The sequence below is a fragment of the Peromyscus eremicus genome, chromosome 9 (genome assembly GCF_949786415.1).
Source record: "Peromyscus eremicus chromosome 9, PerEre_H2_v1, whole genome shotgun sequence".
Classification (NCBI taxonomy): Eukaryota; Metazoa; Chordata; class Mammalia; order Rodentia; family Cricetidae; genus Peromyscus; species Peromyscus eremicus.
Window position 1 is genome coordinate 108,313,091 of NC_081425.1, and position 20,708 is coordinate 108,333,798.

At 44.2% G+C, this 20,708-nt stretch overlaps 1 protein-coding gene across 2 annotated transcripts in view; it reads right to left on the reverse strand.

Moving 5' to 3' along the window:
• Ptprg (protein tyrosine phosphatase receptor type G) overlaps positions 1-20,708 on the reverse strand; it is a 701,914-nt gene that overhangs the window by 336,084 nt on the left and 345,122 nt on the right. The gene's annotated exons all lie outside the window — the stretch shown is intronic.

Genomic DNA, 20,708 nt, shown 5'->3' on the forward strand with positions numbered 1-20,708 from the left:
GATTCTGCCACCATCAACAGGCAAAGGTGTGTTATTTTTACTTTCCCATCTATTCACTTAAATTCATTCCCCTTCAGTTATAATATATCTGCCCTCTCCACCTCCTCCCCAGTTTTGATTTTTGTTCATTTACTGTTTTATCTGGTAATATGCTGAAGAATGAAACCTTTTAGGAGAAAATAGTCAAACCACAGGCAAAACCATTAAAAGTCTCCGCATGGAAAGGTCCCGTGACAGTGTTTCTTATGTATTTTTTTGCTATGCCTCCCCCTCTTTGGAGTATGAGCAGGTCGAGCCACATTACTGATAGTTAAAGAAAAGCCTTCTCTCTTTCTGACGGCTATATTCCCACTGTGACAAAGATAATCATAGACATTAGTGGTGCTAACACGCTATTAGATCACTAACTCCTTGCTTCTTCCAGGGAGGGCTAAGATCTAAAATAACACACTATCATGGCCACATTTTCAGAAGTAAATACATTAACTCTCCCACTCCCAATTAACAAACAGGCTTCCCGCACACCGAGGCTGAAGGCCCCGGTGCTGGAGGAAAACACTGAAGGGCTACCCCACAGGCCTCCCACTCGGAGGTACTCAGCCCCTCTCCATCCCTTCTTTCTCAGCAAACCTCATCTCCTGCTCCCTTGATTGCATTTCCCAGAATCAGTCCACCCCTCTGCCCTTTGCTGTAGCTATAGCAACCAACCACTCATATCTGGAGAACATTCCCCCACAACAGAGCCCCAACAACAGCATAAAAACGTTGCAGACTCCACAGAGAAAACAATTACAGACATTCTGTGCCCTGTTGAACTCGCAGTACCTTGAACAATGCCTGGATAGTAGATGCTCATTTATTCTTTGTTGAAAGGATGGGTGAATGAGTGGAGAGGTTGCTTGGTGATTCCCTTTCAAACAGGTGCTGCCCTTGCCTGGCTCGCATAAGCTCTTGTCCCAACTGGTGTGCTCAAATTTCATTTCTGAAAACTATGTCCTCAGTCCAGAGTCTGGCTTTCTGAAAGGCACACTAAGAGTTGTGTTTGGGAGCCCCTCTGGAAATGGAAGGAAGCAGGAGGCAAAGGCTCAGTGCTCAGACACATACACCACTCTGCATGCAGAGAGCAACTGGTCAGGGGTATGTCTTGCAGGAAACCTTAAAGCGAAACCTGGAAAGCTAGAGGATGATTCACCCGGTGATACCAGAGACACTGGATGTACACCAGCAGCAAATGTCCCATCTAGAAAGAAGAAACGCCAGGTAGCTGTCTGCAGATGCAGCCAAACCCGGAGCCACACCAGCCCAGGGTGAGCAGCTGTTTGGCAAGTTTTCACTCAGTCCCGATTATCCTGGACCTTCTGTTACATGCTCCAGACCCATGCACCCATACATGCTCCTCCTCACCCTCCAAGGAGTGAACTCCAGCACCTCCTACATCACTGGCATTCCTTCCCCAAAGACCTCTGCATTTCACCTCAGTCATTCCCATGATGTCATGAACCACTGCGGCTTCAGGCCTCTCAAAATCTGATTCTCAATGTACAATTCCTCACGTTCAGACCCAGTGCCTTCCCTCCCATTGTCAGTGAGTTCCTAAAGCCTCTTTCATTTTTAAAGATTTTCTGCACTGGAGACAGACGCTCAATCCATAGGCCAGCCACAGCACTGACCTTTCTTCCACCTTAGTTTATCTCCTTCTGCAGGCCTGCAAATTAGCATGGGATCAAAAGCCTAAATGCAGCCTTGATTAGCTGAGCTAATTAACATTGCTAATAAAAGCGCCATCACCCTGGTTGGTCCACTCTGGCAATTCTTAAAAGAAATCAGGGCCTTTTCCACAAACCTCTGCTAAAACCTGTGAGAGCCTTCCTTATTTAACCCCAAGCTCACAGCCCCCAAGAAGAGATTCAAGCAGAATGCTCCTTCTTTTATTAGAAGCTGTCATTTCTCATCATACTATGTCTAAATTTGTTCAAATGTTTTCACTAATTTTCAACAATTGGGTAAAAATGTTCTAGCAGAGAGAAGATACTGCAAAGAACCCTCCTGGAGGAACAGGCTCCTGTCCTCCAGACTCTGCTTGACAAGGTCTGTGAGAGTTGAAAGTAAACACGTCTTCAAACTCCTGCAATAGAGGAGAATAGTGCCAGAACAGCACGTGATGCCGAGCATTAATCACCTCGCCTTTACAACATCAGGATGCCTAAACCCACAGCAAGGAGCCTCGTTCCTAGGCTCTGCTTACCTGTGAGTGAGTGTCTCATCTGGATTGCACATGCTCCCTGAACTGCACAAAGCCCAAAGGACATCTTCTGAAGGTGGGGACAAACTCCCAGGTCAACAGCTCCACAAGAGAAAACAAGGGAGCTCCCCTTTTCTTAAAGCACAACTGGAGCCTCTGTGAAAGCGGGTCCTCTCTACGTACCATGGCAAACTCGTGGACACAACAGGAATTAGCGTTTTTATTGATCAAATTCAAAGTGTATGCTCTATCTCTACTTTCTCTACTTCTGCAAAGCACTGCTCGGGTGGGCCACATATGTGATAGAATTTACAATTCCCTGTGGTTTGGATGCCTACTAGGCAAGAAAGGACTACCACTGGGACAGGCAAAGAGGCAGGCAAAGGACACTAAGCTCTCCCTGTGAACTGGTCACCTCTCAACGGAGTTCTGAATTTCCTGCTACCTCCTAACTGAGTTCTCAAGTTCAACAGCACAGCAACAGTTCCAGTGTGAGAGACAGAGTCAGAAATAGAGTGAAAAATGGACCAGGAAATAGAAAACTAAATGGATCAATCAATCAATCAATCAATCAATCAAGAAGCCTGGCTGGACAGAGACCTGCGCATGTCCACACTGATGGTTAATAAGACACCTGTGTTTCGGTTTCATTTCTCTTCACTAAGGGACAAGAATGACAACCGTGGACCCTGCTGTGATACTTAATCTTCCTCACCTACCTCACTGTGTCTTAGAATCACCTAGGGTACACATTTGAGTGTGTTGGTGAGGGCATTCCAGAGAGGGTTAAAGACCCACCCAGACTGACTACAAAGACAAAAAGGCATTCACCACTCTGCTTTCTGACTGTGAACTCCACAGATCAATGGATTTGGGCTCCAGCCAACTCCCCTCCCCACCATAATGAACTGACTGTATGCCCTCAAACTGTGAACCAACAGAAACCTTGTTCTCAAAGCTGTTTTTGTCGTGTAGTTTATCACAGTAACAAGAAGGTAATTAATAATACTGCTGTGCCTGTCCTCACGGATAATGTCCTCAGTCCTACTGGTCATTCACAAGTCTCGATACAGTGCCTATGTTCACATTAAGCACTCAGTAAATAACAGCCCTTGTTGATTTTACTATTTCACAGAAGCACTCCAATAGAGATAACAAATGCTTCTGTGCATCAACTTGCAGAAGAATCCCAAGTGTTTGCTTAAATCCATTTTCATGATTTGTAGGCATATTTTTTATGGCTTAGGTGAGTTCATACAATCTTCTAGCTGCTCTGATATTCAGTTTTGTTTTGTTCTTAAGGAGTTTCAATGACAGCTGGAGCCTAAGTTTTGCACAAAGAGTCAAAGTAATCTACTACATTAAAGAATCCCTGGTTCTGTGCTTAAGTTTGTTAGTCACACACAGGTGTGTGAGTGCAGGTCCGTAATCTTAGGCCTCAGGAGCTGAGGCAGGATCATAACCACTACTTTGATAACAGCTCAGGCTAGACAGATGTCTCAGAGGTTAAGAGCACTTGCTACTCTTGCAAAGGACCAGGGTTCAGTTTGCAGCACCCATGCTAGGTGGCTCAAACCTACTATAATTCTAGGTCCAGAGGTTCTGGTGCCCTCTTCTGGCCTCTGCAGGCACTACGTGTATACGGTGCACATACAAGCAAGAGACACAGTCATAAAATAAAAACAAACGAGTCTAAATAAAAATATCATACTCTGACAAGGCAGAGACTAAAAATTGTCCTAGCCTTTCCCTGGTGAACAGACTAGGCTCACACTCAAAGTGTGATTCCTGTATAGCAAGGTGCTCTCTGGTCCCTTGGAAAAAAGGAGCTTCAGATTGTGATGATGTAGCAGAATTGTGCAAGCTGAGGGGGACTTAAATTCACCTCATTCTAGAAGCATTCCCAGACACCTACCAAGCTCAGGCAACTGTGGGCATTGAGAGTGGGGGTACTTGAGCACTGGGTCCAGCTACTGTGAGGTGGCATCACATGCCAGAGACTCACCCTGCCAATCATAATTATAGAAGTATAACACGCTCTAATTACAAGGTCACAATTTTGTGAAAATTGGGCATCAAGGATCCTCCTCTAGGGTGCGGGTTTATTTTCTGTGGAACATTTGGACAGTATCTGGGAGGTCTGAATGTCATAAGCAGAGGGTTAGTGACACACGGGATGCCCTCTGCTCAGGCCCCTCCGGAACAGATAACCACCAGGTTCCAGACTCATTCCTATTCGGGCTAAGCATTCCTAACACAATCAGGAAATTTTGTTTGCCTTGGAGCTCAAGCACACCACAGTCGTTTAGTAAGGACTGAACGGGAAAAGCATCTTCCGGCCAACACAAACACAGAAAGAAGCAAGGAGACAGTGCTGGGGTAGAGGCTGTACTACACTCCTGTTGCTCATAACAGGTTGTCAGTTTGAAATGAGAGTGGGGTGTCATGAGCACATCTACTAGACAGCAGCTAGCCAGTCCTCTATGGGTGAAAGTCCAACCCTCTCAGTCATATTTCGTTCAAAGATACACACAAGGAGATCAGAACACAAAATTCCCAAGCACATCATGAAGACGATACTGACAGTTTAGGACATGACAGAGGCAAGTCAGTGGCCTGGTGAAAGGTCTTTCATGTGAGAAACTGACTGCAGTGTCTTCTTGACCATAGGAGAGCCCTGACAATTCTAGAAGGTAAGGGACAGTGTATGTATCCTTAGTATATTTATGTATCAGCATTTCTACACAGTAGGTTTATTAACAATACAATGGTACACTTAAAACCTCAGGCCTTGATGTCCCCAAATGCCAAACTCTAACACAATTTCTATCATAGGAAAAATAGCCATTTTCAACTTGTGCTTTGGATACAAGGATTTTCCTACAGTTAATACTGTAACAGAAGGAAAAAACTGTAATGAAAAAACATTAACCCAATTCACTTCAACCTGAAACCATCCACGGGCACAGCTGACAGGATACTGCTGCCAAGCAGAGTAACATCTGCACATGTGCACATCGGCACGGTCACAAAAGGCAAGAACATGCTTGTACCAGTCTGTGGCCATTCATATCAACAAACCATATTCTCAGAGCTTGAGATGTCAACCTGAAGGAAATCTGACTACTTACTTTCAGCTTAGGGATGGGAAGGAAGTGTGTTCCAGGCTTTACATAAAAAAAAAAATCACAACTTCTGTCCCTGAAACTTTTTGTTGTTGTTTTTGTTTGTTTTGTTTTTTTGAGACAGGGTTTCTCTATGTAACAGCCTTGGCTGTCCTGGAATTCACTTTGTAGATCAGGCTGGCCTCAAAGTCACAGAGATCTGCCTGCCTCTGCCTCCCAAGTGCTAGAATAAAAGGCAGGAGCCACCACTGCCAGTGAAATTTTTTAAAAAAGACTCATGGATAAGTAATAATTTTATTTCAGAACACTGAGTAGAGTTTCTATACTGTGGCAAAGACATGAATAACGATGATTATCTGGCAATAAGGCTTACTGCTTCTGTCTGAGAGCTATACAGGAAGCAGCTGGAACCACAGCTTCTGTACCTCGGAGAACCATCCAAGCATCCATCGCCACCATCGTCTCATCCAGAGATCTGAGGAAGAACTGTGGCATTCTAACAGACCTATCACAGTAAACCAAAACGGCAAGTACCAGCTGCTGTTAAACTTCCCTGAGTGAGCAGGGTTAAAGGAAGTACTGGGAGATTTGGGTTTAATTTCTGTTTTCACTTACTTAGTAAGTATATAAAGAGTCTACTCTGGTTTCTTTGGGCTCTGCAGATGTGCAGCGACACACAGCAGATGACATGGGGCTTTGTAGTCAGAACTGAAGGGTGGAGCACACACTGGAAGGGCACACACCTGAAGAAAGGCCCAGGTTGACTAGGCTGATTCCTGCCACGAAGCCATCCACATTCTAACTGTTAAGACAATGAAATAAACAAGACAAAATAAAACATCCCTCCTTTTTACACGTTGGTTAGCATATTAAAACATCCCTCTTAATGAAGTACAAGGCAGCACACCACTTTCAAACCATTTACGGACTATATATGTAGTCAAGATGGTCAAGTTGGGAACTCTTCTAGGGGGCTGGAAAGATGGCTGAGTGGTTAAGAGCTTATCGCTCTTCCAGAGAACCTTAGTTCTCAGCATTCATGCAAGGTGGCTTAAAACCTCCTATATCTCCAGCTCCAGGAGGATCTGATACCCTCTTCTGTTCTCCAACAGCGCTGTACTGCACACGTGCACACACACACACATGCGCTCTCTCGCTCTCTCTCTCTCTCTCTCTCTCTCTCTCTCTCTCTCTCTCTGTCTCTCTGTCTCTCTGTCTCTGTCTCTCTCTCTGTCTCTCTCTCTCTGTCTCTCTCTCTCTCTCAAAAAAAAATAATTAAGACCAGCAACTCTTCTAAAACAGTATTTTAAAGGAAGCTGGCTGGAGGTGAAATTTTGGGGGTGACCACAAAGTCATACTGTAGGGCAAATCATAGACCACGGGTCTTACTGACCCATGAGATAACCAACTCCATGGGATAACCCCCTTTAGAGACTCCAATGATGAGAGTCAGAGCCTCCAGACACTAGGCTAAGCCCTTCAGGAGAAGGAAGCATCCTGTGACAGCTGTGGAGGCATCACTGGTTATCATCTCTCATTTGCTGAACACATGGGTGAGAAAGGACTTTTGATTCTCACTTAATTCATAAAGAAGAAAGATTGCAACTATCATTTTGTTGAGACTACAGTATCAATTTGTACAACCCCAACTATGGAATTTGTTTCACTGAACTACAATTAACCACCAGATAATAAGCACCAAGTGAGCACATACGACTTCATTTAAACCACATAAAATTTGGTAGCTTTCCTAGAAAAAGATAAAATGCTACCGACAGACCAAAAGTCAAAATCTTCACACGATACACAAGTCTGCATGCCAAATCAGAAACAATCAGAGCAGAAACCAGAGTCTAGGGAAGCTAAAAAACAATGTCTCAGAATTTATTCTAGAACATTCCCACAGATATGAGATCAGAAGTTCAAAGTCCAAAGTTTCCTTTATTTCATTCACCCATGCATGGCCCTTAAAATCGGTACATTCTACTTATGAAATAACTGTTAATGCACAATTTTCCTAGAAGGGATTTTTCTTGCAACAAAATGTGCACAGAGAAACTAAGGGATGTCACTCCACCAAAAACAAGTCACTAATGAAGCTGAAAAGCAAACTCAGGCCTGGCTTCTTCCACTCAGTTCAAGGGGTCTTGGAGTTGTCCTTACTTTCTGCAGCCACACAGGTGGACATTCATCAAATGCATTCCGGACCAGAGTCAGCCAAGACAGTCAGATATGCAGATCTAGGTTCTGATGGTCAAACTTTTCACAAACTAGTTTTCTATTTGGTTTGTCAACAGAGGTAATTATTCTTTATTGGTAAAATTCAGCACACACTGAACCCTTCGTAACAAGGAAATTAGAGCTAAACATGTCCCCCAATCCATTTCCTGCACTATCATAAAGGAAGTAGCTCATCATTGTAGGAGCAGAGTTGGATCATGCTCTTCAAAACATGTGACTTTAATTCTTTTACATAGGCAAAACTCAAACAGCTTTATAAAATCTTAGGCAATTTCTCAGTATTTGCCCAGCTAGGACAACAGCCCTGGCAGAACAATCCACAAGGAGATTTCATTAACGCCGACTTTTGCATCGGGCTCCACCACAGAGAGCTGTTTACCAGCCCGACGTGTATTTACTCAATTTTGCTGTGCAAGCATCCTCGCCAAGCTTAGCGCTAAGGAGCTTGCCTGAGGTTCTCTCGAAGGCCCCATGATGTCAAGTTATCCCATTGAGTTCTGCAAGTGCTCATGAGAGGAAATAAAGACAGCTTCGGATCAAAAGACAGCATCTTATTTGTTGAATGTCCTTACACAGTATGTTCCAAACCTGCTCAGAACACTGCAATGGTGACTGTCAGTTTAGTCTCATGAGCAGAGCGTGCAGACCAGCTCTGACTGTGGAGTGGAGATTCTGCACCTGCACCAACAGCTGACCTCCCACTTGTTTCCACATCCGATCCCACCAGGACATGTCTACACTGACCTGCAGTGGGCCACGTAACTTTTTTTTCTCCCAAAGCAAAAATCTGAACGTGAATGATGAGAAACCAATGATAAAAATATTAGTCAATGAAACTCTCCTTTCTACCCCATAACATACCCTTGCTTACCATTCCTACAGAAATGGACAACTGTAAGAAAAACTCACTTCTGCATTAGGCTCACTTCTGCATAAGGACAGCCATGTCAAATACTCAAACAGGCCTCACACTAAATGAAACAAAAGAAAACAAAAACATAAAACCCAAATCCTGAAACTGGTAAGAGCAGTTAGCAGGCTCCTCTGAAAGGTTATTGGAAAATAATGACTGAAGTGGAACCCTGACACACTTCAAACACAGCGATGTTCGTCACAGACTGCCAAACGTTCAATCAATTTCGCCTCTCTGCTGGCATTTACAGATTCCTCAAGAACACCTAAAATAGAATTTGATTCCTAATAAATGTCAATTTACATGAAACTCCAGGGAATAGATGAGGCATACCCAAAGTCCTTTTCCAGATCAGAAACTTTCTAATTTGCAGGGTGAGGTGGTTCAAATGCTTCCTTAAAACCCAATTTTGAAGTTGATGATCGTACAGAAAACTTGATAAATCAAGCTGCATCAGGGAAGTTTTATGAAAGTAAAAAATTAAAGGAAAAGGCAGAGAAAATGGGAAAGAAGTAGAAAGAATAGAAGGGTGAATGTTAACACAATGATAAACATTAACCACTCAGACTTGGCTAAGTACAGAGAGGAGTTAATGCAAAAGGAGATTGTTTTTAAAGCCTTATTCAGGTAAGACAGGTTATGTCAAATGAAGCCTTAGAGAGAGCAGGGGGAAACCTGATGTCCAGAAAGAAACAGAAGGTGGCAGTTAGAGTCTTCAGCCCCTCTGAAAGCACGATTCTACCCTAAGTTAATTCACCAAAGAAACGGATGGAGAAAAAAAATAAGCAAGAGAGAAAAGAGAGGGAGGGAGGGAGAGAGGGAAAGAGGGAGGGAGGGAGGGAGGGAGGGAGGGAGGGAGGGAGGGAGGGAGGGAGGGAGGGACACAAGATTGAAATGTGGGATTGTTTCTCCTTTTCCTTTACAGCCTAAGAGCTTCTTGGCAGGACCAGGAATCTGTCAGAAAGGGTGAAAAATTGTGCTTAATAGATAATTTTAAGACTACTCAAAAATGTTAATAAATATACTGGAGCTGGAACTTGGAAGTGGCACTAACAGTTCGATGTGCACAGTGTTCTCTTTTGCCGTCACCTGTTATAAACCTAAAACTGTCATCACTCTGCCTGCATGTTTCTTGCCTCTAAAATAAGCAGGAAGCTGTGAAAAATGTTTCCAAGTTTCCAGGCCTCAAAGAAGAGAGAAGGAAATGCATGAAGTATGGTTGCCTCAGCAGCCTCCATCAAAGGCAAGTCGGAGTCACATTTTTAAAGGTTTTTGCTGGATAACTGAAATCTGACCTGCTTTCACTCGGTGTTTCAAACAAAGCTTTGCCACTCCAGATCTGGCCCCAAACCTGGCTTTGTTGTCTAGCGGACTGTAGCTGTTAAAGTTCAGGGTGTGAGAGAGCACAGCAAACCCCACAGAAGACACCGAAGTTCAAAACGATGGACCGACTGTCACAGCATTGAGACCAGGGTTACTTCGGGATGACCAGTGGTTCTCACTTTAAAATGAGCCGGCAGGAAAGCCAACCAGGTTAGCACCTGCATTCCTTCCTCATTGGACTGGCTTGCCAGAAACCTATGCATCAATCAATCTAGGACCCCAAGGTGTGTATCTATCCAGCAAAACCTATGACCGCTGAGATCATGGCTCTGCATCAGTCTCGATGACAGCGCCGGTACACTGCAGGAGAGATGGTCCCCATTTTAGTTCACAACATCTGGGAGATGGCTGAATGGAAGATTCTGTCTGCCTAGTTACTGAATTTGCAAGACAAATATTTCACCTTTTTAACAGGGCATTAAATCCAGGGCAAGAGACAAGCGCTATACCCCTGAGCTATAGTACTAGCCAGCCTTCTCCTTAGTCTAAGTTGAGGAGGCTGGCTTCCAAACCATCTGAAGACCAAGGGGAAGTCATCTTGCATCATCCTGCCTTGGCCTCCCGAGTAGCTATGACGACAGGCATGTGCCACAAAGCCTGAAACAAAAGCATCCATCTATTGACTAACCAACCTACCTACACCTACCTACCTGGGACAGGGTCTCATGGAGCCCAAGTAGGCCTGAAACTTAATACACAGAGGAGGCTGGCATTGAACTCCTGCCTTAGCCGACAAATTCTGGGATTATAAGTATGCTGCCAGGCTAAAAATATTTCTTTCCTTTTCTCTAATGATATTTAATATTATGTTTATTTATGGTATTGGCTTTTGTGTAAATGTGTTTGTGTGACTTTGTGGAGGGTAGAGGACAACTTAGGGGTGTGACTTCTATCCTTCCACTGTGTGGGTTCAGGTGATCACACTTTGGTCGTTACACTTGGCAGCATGTGTCACTACACACTAAAAGCATGGTTTTTGTTTGTTTTCCTTTTGCTTGGCTTCTGCTTGTCTTTGTCTGTGTGGCAGCTGAGGCTCACGTAACAAAGCTTGGTCTCAAATGCACTACATATTTGAGCATGGTCTGCAAATGCAAATTCCCTGCCTTATCCTCCAAGTGCTGAAATCATGGGGGCCAGCCACTGTACCCAGCTTAAAAAGCATTTCTTAATTGTACGTCATTTTTCAAAGTTTCAAAGATGGAGCTTGGAGTCTTAGGACTGCTTTTGGAAGGGGATACTTTCGTAGCCATTACTTTTAATGAAGGTAACACAGAAGGCATTTCTTCCTCATTATTGCTTCTGGTCATTTGTAATTCATTCTTCAGCTATAAATAACAGACAATTTTTACAACCAGAAGGTAAGGCTCTGAGATATAATCCAGAATCTTCCACAATGTTAAAAACTGGAATGCAACTGATTATCTTCATTTCACAGTGGGTATGCTAAGAAAAGCCAAGGTTGCTTTCAAGCTTTGAGACACAATGGAAGCCAGGCCTGAGGAACACACAGTGGATTTCATTCAACTTGTGCATGATTCGAGTGCATGTCTATGTACACACACACAGGCGCGAGCGCACACGCACATTCACACACACACACACACACACACACACACACACACACACACACACACCACACACACACACACGATCAGTAATGTTCCTCTTCCTGGCTTTTGTTTATTAAATATTTAATGGAGTCAACTACGTAGATAGCCAAACTTCAAGGTCGCGAATACTGACATTAGGAGGATCATTTCTGGAACTGTAGCACCTGGTACTGAATCTAATTTTGGAAAAAGAAAACGGGGCAGATTGATTGCTTCTCTCAGCCTCCATGTTCTCAAGAGGACAGCAATGGGATCTGTTCAACATACATGTTAAACAATCATTAACATCAGATAACAACACACAGAATATGCAACATATGTGTTAAATAATCTGGGGAGAACAGTACCCAGAGCATACAGAGGGTCTCGTAAAGGTGTTTCTTATGAAAACAATTCTATGATGTGCAAACTTAAATATAAAATGCCTTTCCTTGGGTATGAGGCAACATACAATTATGGAGACAATTTAACAAAGAGTTAAGAAAAGGGAAGAGCCTCTAATAATGAGAATATGAAAACGAGAATTTAGAGGCAAACAAAGGCCTGGGCATACTGGTGAAGCCGTTAATCCCAGCACTAGAGAGGCAGAGGTCTGGCTACCCAGGGCGACATAGTAAGAGTCTGTCTCAGAAAAAAAGGGTGGATGGAGTGGAATGGGTGTGAGCGAATAAACACGAAACCCAGCCCAGACCCAGCATGCTAAGCAGTCAGAAAACACAACAGAAGGCAGCTCCAATCAAACCTAGGATCCGTACTGCTTAGGTGGGCCCTTCCCAAGTTCAGAGAAAGATTTGGCAAGTTGATTACTTCAAGTTTACTGACAATATTCCATGTTTTCAGGGGTCAGGGTGTGTGGGCAGGAATGTGTGCACGTTCCTATCTTGGCCATTCTCTGTGACACTCAAAAGGAAGCAACGTCAAGAATTTCTGAAAGACAGGCTGTCCATCAAACACACAGGAGGCAGACCACTTTCCGTCCATCTGTTACTTGCAAACCTAGAAGCTGTGCTTGTTCCGAACATCACACTTGAAAGAGAAATGAGCAAAGTGGAGAGTGTTCCGGGGTGACAGACAAAGCTGGGGAGGCCCTGAGTTTAGGAAAGTGTACGGCACTCACAGCGACCACGATGCTGGGCCAGGGCGCTGGGAAGGTGGAGGAAAGGACCACACATGGCCCCTGTCCGCAAACCAAGAAAAGCACTGGAGACAAGCGGTCAGTGAGCCCACAGGAGGAAAAGAACAAAAGAAGGGAGGTAAAGTCAGGACCTTTCAGGAACCCCATAGTCTCACGGATGAGAGGGGTGCCATTTCGTTCACTTGCTAAAGCAATGCGTTCCAGGCATTCATGGCGTGTTGCTACTGATTTGAGCACCAGCAATAAGACACTCATAGGACAAACTGTCAGAGAGAGGGGAGTACAGAATATACATCAGCTCATTTTACAAAAGTGAGGAACAGAACCTCAACACTTTGCCTGCACCAATGGCTGCCAAGACTCAAGACGACGTTTCTCAGACACCCTGGTAGCGTTCTACGTATGTGTATGTGACAAAATTTTGAAGAGCAGGACAAGAGTGGGAGGAGCAGCTGCCCTTAGAAGCTACTTGGCGCCTTCCAGCTGGCTGGAGTAAATGCAGTGGCGAGGACAGAGGCCGCATCCACAGTCCTGTGGACGGCAGCGTTACAAGACGCAGTCTGGATTTCTAAAACCACCATGAGTGGCTCTGCACAGGCTACTCCTCAGAACTAAAGTTAACAAGCCAGGTCGGTGGTGGCACACGCCTTCAATCCCAGCACTCGGGATGCAGAGACACGCAGATCTTTGAGTTCCAGACCAGCCTGGTCTACAGAAGGAGTTTCAAAACAGCCAGGGCTACACAGAGAGACCCTGTCTCGAAAAACCAAACCCAACCAAACAAAGAATGAAAGCTAACACACTGTTTAGGCAACCTGGTTTTGTTACAGCAGATGAACTGGATCTCAATACACATGCATAGAAGAGATACTTTTACCTTGTGAATGAAAGAATCAATATTAAAAAATGTAAGTTCTGGAGCAAATGGAAGAACATATTCCACTCTGCAGGTAACAAATATCCATCTACAACTGGAGCAATCTGACACCCATTAAACTCCGTGGTGTCACTGTCCCTAATTCATTTACGACATACATAAATGCATGCACACCTCTACATGTGTGTACATATGGCTACATGTGATGCAAACTACACATAAAATTGATACCTTTCTTGTCATTCTTGCTAGACTGTAATTTATATACACCTCCCTCCATTCACCGAGAGCCAAGCATCCAGTAGAACATGCTAAACGCTCTCATAAAACAAGCCCATAACATATTCAGACACCAAACACAGGTGCAGAAATGAAAGGGTAGGGCCCGGACGGCCCACATGTGGCCCCCTTGCAGGGAACAAATTAGCTTTCCCAGGGTTTGATGGCAGAGATATCTAATGGGGTGAGTTTCATCAGTGGAGACTATTTTCAAACTTGATGATTTACTGATTATATGTTTGATATAAAATGCCAAAGAAAAAAAAAGATTGGTGTCACTGAGGAGAGAAGAAACGAACTGAAGGATCATGTCATTTTCTATGGTGAGATACAGAATCTGAAAAATGTCCCAGAATACCTCCATATAGAAAAGAAAGGCTGGATAGCAGCAGGCGGGGCATAGCTTAGTGGACAGAGAAGCAGGCAGGGGCGTAGCTTAGTGGACAGAGAAGCAGGCAGGGGCGTAGCTTAGTGGACAGAGAAGCAGGCAGGGGCGTAGCTTAGTGGACAGAGAAGCAGGCAGGGGCGTAGCTTAGTGGCATAGCGCTTGTCGGGCTTGCATAGGGTCTTAGATTACAGGTGGGGCGGGGAAGCCGAGGATCCCATGGGTAACTGTTATTAACGTCAATGGGAACCAAGCTGCTAATTTCAGATAGTCTTTTCTTTTCCAAACATTTATTGCTTCCAAATAGAGTATAAAGAATGGTATAGTAACAATCAATTAGTGGAAATTATAACTAACATCAAAAGTTTCTGCTATGATTTATGTGTGCCAAAGACTGTGTAGACTCATTCTGTCCTCTGACCTGGGAATTGTTAAGAGTGGCCACTTTACAGAAGAAACTGAAATTGATGGAATGATTAATTCTTTCATCCAGAGCCTATTTACTTTAATCTGTTTTTACATTTGGAGACAGGTTCTCATGAAAGCGGGACTATCCTCAAATGTTACAGAAGACAGCCCTGAACTTCTGATCCTCGAGTCTCCACCTTCCAAGCATCAAACCTAGCATCATCAATTCTAACATATTTAATGAGTGTCTGTGTGTCTAGCCAATAACTAGAACAATTACTAACGATAAGGTCTCTGTCTTCAGGGACCCACATGTTAACTACAGAAGGTATCCTAGCAACAATGTACCCAGCATCAAGCTTGCAAGACTTTGAGAGAAAACATATAGACCTTCTATGTAGACCAAGGCACCCTCATTTCCTTCTGTCTCACACCCCTCCTGTTTTACATATTTATAATGCTTCTAGGACCCCAATTATAGGATCACAGCAGAGGCTGCACTCAAACAGTTTTGCTTGTCTGACCGCAAATTTTCAGCCATATGGGTTTCTTAATTGGATGTCCCACTCCAGACGGCCATCAGAGCCGTTCTGGACTTGACCATCAGTAGCTGAAAGTAAAACTTCAAGTGGAGTGGGTGGTGTCTTCTCTCCCTCCTCTTGTTCAGGAGCCTACTGATAGGTCCGAGCACCTCCTGACACCCAAGAACAACTGTGACAGGAGAAAAGGAGTGGCTGGCTACAGCGGAGGAGTCCCCAAGGGAATATCAAATCAAGACCACAGACCAGGGACTGAGCACAGCAGCAGCACCTTCAATGCCAGCACTGGGGGGAAAGGACAGCAGCATCCCTGGGGATTCCTTCCAGGCAGACTCCCCGAGCTGGCAAGCCATGAATTCAGTCTGGAACCCTGCCTCAAAAAGTAAGTGGAGCTAACCATTGGACTCCCCTGCGCATATGTGCACACCACATACTCACCACTGTTTAGTATCCAAACACAATTGAAAATCACCTCAAGTCCATCTGTGATGAAAAAGCAATAAAACAAATAAAAGAGAAACAAAATGGTGTCTTCATTTCAGAACAAAAAAAAAAAAAAAAAGAGGGTTCCTAAGCTACCCTTTTCTTTCCTGTCTGTCTGTCTTAGTTAGGGTTTCTGCTGCTGGGAAAAAAAATCCCATGATCACCTTATGGAGGTAAGGGTTTATTTCATTTTATGGCTTACAGTCCATCATCCAGGGAAGTCATGGAAGGAGCCTGGAGGCAGGAAGTGAAGCAGAGGCAGTGGAAGTGCTGCTTCTAGGCTCGCTCCTCCTGTTCTCTTATGGCCTAGTGGTGGTGCTGTCCACGGTGAGCTGAGACCTCCCACATCAATTATCAACCATCAGTCAAGAAAATGCACCACCACAGGCTTTCCTGCAGGCGAATCTGATGGGAGTATTTTCTCCACTGAGGTTCCCTCTTCTAAAATGACTCTAGCTTATGTCAAGTTGACATAAATCTAGCTGGCACACTGTCCATATTGCCAAGTGTCATAAACATCCATGTTCCCCATCCCCTCATCTGTGAAGAAAGAACACTACACACGGTAGCGGTGGTTTCTGGGCTATGACAACATAAACTCACACAGTAAGAACTCAGCAAAAGGCAGTATTAGATGCTCGTATACTGGACTTTTTAAAGGCTAGAGCCAAAGGTACTTGGCCAGCATGCAGGGAAGCTTATAATATATTTAAGTATTCATATTCTCCGACATCTTCCTCTTAGCTAAAATGCCTGAGGCTGCCAGAAATAATCCCACTATTTGTGATCCGATGTTTATGCAACAGAAATGGAATGGAATTTTATGGTCTGCTGTGTGCACTCCCATGCCCACAGAGTGATAACTCCAGCAGTGCTGCAGAACAAGAGTCTGGCCAATACCCTCTCCAGAGATGTGCTCTTACTCTGGCCAGCAGAGCTACACCAGGTCAGTTCCACATTGGTGGGACTGACTGAAATTATCGCCTTTGTTTAAAAAAAAAAAAAAAAAAGTAAAAAATATTTTGGTAGGAGAGAAGAGTGTCACCAATTTCCTATGTTTTAAAGAGAAAAGAAAAAAATTTAGATAGAAATGCAGGGGGCTAGAGAGATAAGCTGAGCAGTTAAGATCCCTGGCTGATATTCCAGAAGACTTAGGTTCAATTCCCAGCACCCATATGGCAGCTCACAACCATGTGAAACTCCAGGTGTGATACCCTTTTTTGACTTCTACTGGCACTAGGCATGAGCATGGTACAGACAGACACACAGGCACACACCCGGACACACACAGTACAAGTAAAAATACGAACGGCAGACAACTGGCATGTCCGGGTACGCGAGGTACTGTTGGGCTGTGAGAACAAAACAGAACAGGAGAGAAATGGTGGACAACGGAGCTGGAAAACCTTTTGGCATGATGGTCTTCCACCAGAACTAAGAAGAAAGCACCCTGTTGTCATCAAAGATGCACGTCGGCTGTAGTGTCTACACCTCACAGGCGTTATTACAGAATATGGAGAAGGTGAGGAGTGAGAGGCCGTGCTTGCTCTGCACACACAAGGACCTGAGTTTGAATCCCAGGCACGACATGAAAAGCCAGGGATGGCTGCATGTGTCTGTAACCCCAGCACTGCAGAACAGAGACAGGCAGATCCTGAGGGTTCTCTGATCAGCATGCCTAATGAAAACAGCAAGCTTCAGCTCCAATGAGAGACTGTCTCAAGGTAGCAAGGCAGAAAGTTATCAAGGAAGCCATCATCATTTGGCTCCTGCTTCTGTATGTGAATGAATGGGTGTGTGGACATCAATGGACCATACACCCACCCCCACACCCATACAATCCCAAACAAAAGAACAACCAAGGAAAATATGATCATCATTCCAGAACAATGTGCTAACACTGCAGGATGGATCCTTCCTTTAAGCCATCAGGAAGTACACAGGTTTGACCTTGTTAGTCTGACTCTACTAAAACTGTTTTCTGAAGGAACAGTGAAGGATGCATGGTTACAATTTAGCAAGGAAAGATTTTAAAGAGACTGTAGGTGCTGTGAATTATGCACGGGTGGGAAACCCCTGGCTGGCCAGGCCAGGGTATCCCACTCGGGCAGGGAATCATGCTGGCATGCTGGGCAGATGCAGCAGCAGGCTGGGCAGATGCACACACGCCATGTGGGCATGGCGGCAATGGCCAGTAATTCACAACCCAGGCACAGTATCCACATGGAAAGTTTATTATAATAGAGAGATAAAGAGAAAGATAGTAAAGAGAGACACAGACAGAAAGAGAAAGAGGGGGGCTGAGGGATGTACACCTCATGGGAGGAAAAGCTAAAGAGAGAGAGAGAAAGAGGAAGGGGTGGAGTTCTTCCTTAAAATGAGGCTTTTACACCAAGGGGTGGGGCTTCAAGGGGAGGATCAGAATATTAACAGTAGGCACAATACCACCTCAAAGTCTAAAACTAAACATAAAAATGATTTATCTGAGATGAAATAATTTTAATTAATCAATATCAGAGTTTGCTCCATAAAAATCAGTCTATACTTTTGAGTGCTAAAATTACATTATATCCATTCATTCAACTAATATTTATTGGATACTCTGTTCCAGGTGAAGGAACCCAAGAAGAGGAGAGCAAAGCAGGGCAAAGTCTCTTTTAGATTCCTAAGAAGGGCTTGCAAAAAAGAATTCCCAAACTCAGACCTGTGTGCGCACACGTGTGTGTGTGTGTGTGTGTGTGTGTGTGTGTGTGTGTGTGTGTGTGTGTGTGTATTTGCACACACACACATATGTGGAGACCAGAGGTCAACTTTGGGGATTGCTCCTCAGGCACAGTTCACGTTGCTTGTTTGGAGCCTGCCTAGTGAGCTCTGCTGGCCGGCTAATTAGCCTCAGGGATCCACTTGTACTTGCCTGCCAATGGCTGAGTTTCAGCTATCTCTGGCCACACCTGGCAATTATTTTCAGTTTCTTTTGTTTGTTTGAGACAAGATGTAGCTGGCCGGTGTGGAACTTGTTCTACAGATGAAGTGGGTATTGAGCTCCACCTCCCGAGTGCCGGGATGAAAGGCACGTCCTGGACATACTTGGCATTTTTATGTGATGCTGGCTATCAAGTTCGGGTCCTTACACTAGAGGAGGAGCAAGTACTTGATGAAATGAGCTACCGCCTGGGGGAGAAATAAAAAACCCACCTGAAAAACAACCACAAAACAACACAACTAAGGAACAACAATTAAACATTCTAAAATAACTCCAAAGTCAGCTGTAAGTACCGCCTGCAGCCAGGCACAGGGAGAAATGGTATGGGTGAAAAGGGGCCCAGTGGGCAACACTCTTCAGAGCCTGTCAGACCCCAGGAGCTGAGATAAAGAGGAGGAGAAAGGAACGTGCAGAGGTGGGGTAGAGGATGACCAAGCTGAGAGGCTGGCAAAGGCCAGGTCACATGGTCCACTGGGTGAGAAGACTCTGAACCTCCAAGGGAATAACTCAGCCAGATGGCTGCTTGTTCTCTACCTGAATTTTTTGATAATGCCATCACCAGTATCACTTATGCGTAGACTAATGTGTGGCTCCCCACAAAGAACCATGGGCTATGGGACACTCCTGGCTTTGAAGTCTTGAGATTTACTCCCAAAAATACTGCCTGTCCTTTCTTAATTTGCCTCTAATTGGCTGGTGAGGACAATGGTCACTGGTAGCATTTCAAATATAAGACCTGCCGTAGAAGAGCCTTCCTTCTTACACCCAAAATGAACTGCTGAGATCGTCCCCCAGGCTGCGAGTCCCTCGCTGCCATCCGAAGAAAGGGACCCTGGACTCTGACCCTTTCCCAGAAAAATTACAGATATTCTTCCGGATGGAACTGTTCTCTGGTCGCTAGCTCAAAGCCATAAAAGATACACAAAATGATTTGTGCAGACACAATTCCTCTGTTCTCAACTCTGGAAATCCTGCACATTTGATACAGGCAAGATGGCTGTCACCGTCAGCTCTGTATGTACAGCTGTATTTATAGATGCCGTGTAGGTAGTTCCATCCCTATTTCCCTCTATAAATACTTACACTTGCAGTTGTCAACCAGATCGTGGAGAACTTAAAAGCAATTTGTAGGAGTATAAAAAGAAAGATAATGCACTCTCTGTTATTCTATTATTAATTATGTCAATATCCAAGAATACAGGGCAAAGGAGGACATCACTGAAAACTTTAATTAAAACTTGATATTTCATTACTGACGATACGGTGCCTTTTATTTTTTTAGTCTTAGCAAGTATGGAGACTTGTATTCACATATGTTATAAAAGAAATAAAGAAAATCAAAATCAAGAATCTCAACTCACACACAGCCTTCACAGATCTCACTGCAAAGAAGCAGGGGGCATTTCCCACTCTTCCGACACTCAGGGTAGACAGGGTCCACAGGGTAGACAGCTGGTCTCCATCAATGCCCTAGGGACACTCACTCTGTATCCTAACAGTCTGCTGCAGTTTTCACACGAATTTCCGGTCAATGTCAAGTCCCCACCAGAACAAGTTTAGAAGTTGACTCCATCACCTTTTGAGCAATGACCCACAATGGAAACCTCATATCCAAAGGACAGTCTGGCTCAATTAATGGACCTGTCTCAAAGGAAGCACACCAGCAAAGCAGATGGCCCAGAAAGAGTAATTCATTTTACAATTAAATGTCAAATTCCATGGTTAGAAAGGAACCTTAGGATTTAATATGGTGTCATTTGACATTTAAAAAAAAAAAAATCAGAGGATGGGAAGAGATTGTCACTGGACAGAAATACTTGGGTAAACGCAGTCTCTCTCTCTCTCTTTGAAACTTCAGACTTTTTCTTCAGTAAACAATTATTTTAGAATGTGAAGTAACATCTTAGTCCTCACTGCCAAACAGAGGACACCTCTGGAAATCACGGGCTCAGGCAGCTCCCATGTGTGGTTTAGAAAATAATGCTTCCTGCCTATGATCAACGGCAGGGATATTTCTGACAAGTGTTTGGAGATGTTGAAGTCATGTTAACTAACCAACAGCTCAGGGCTCACTCTTAGTTTTGGTTAACATAGTAAGATTTCTT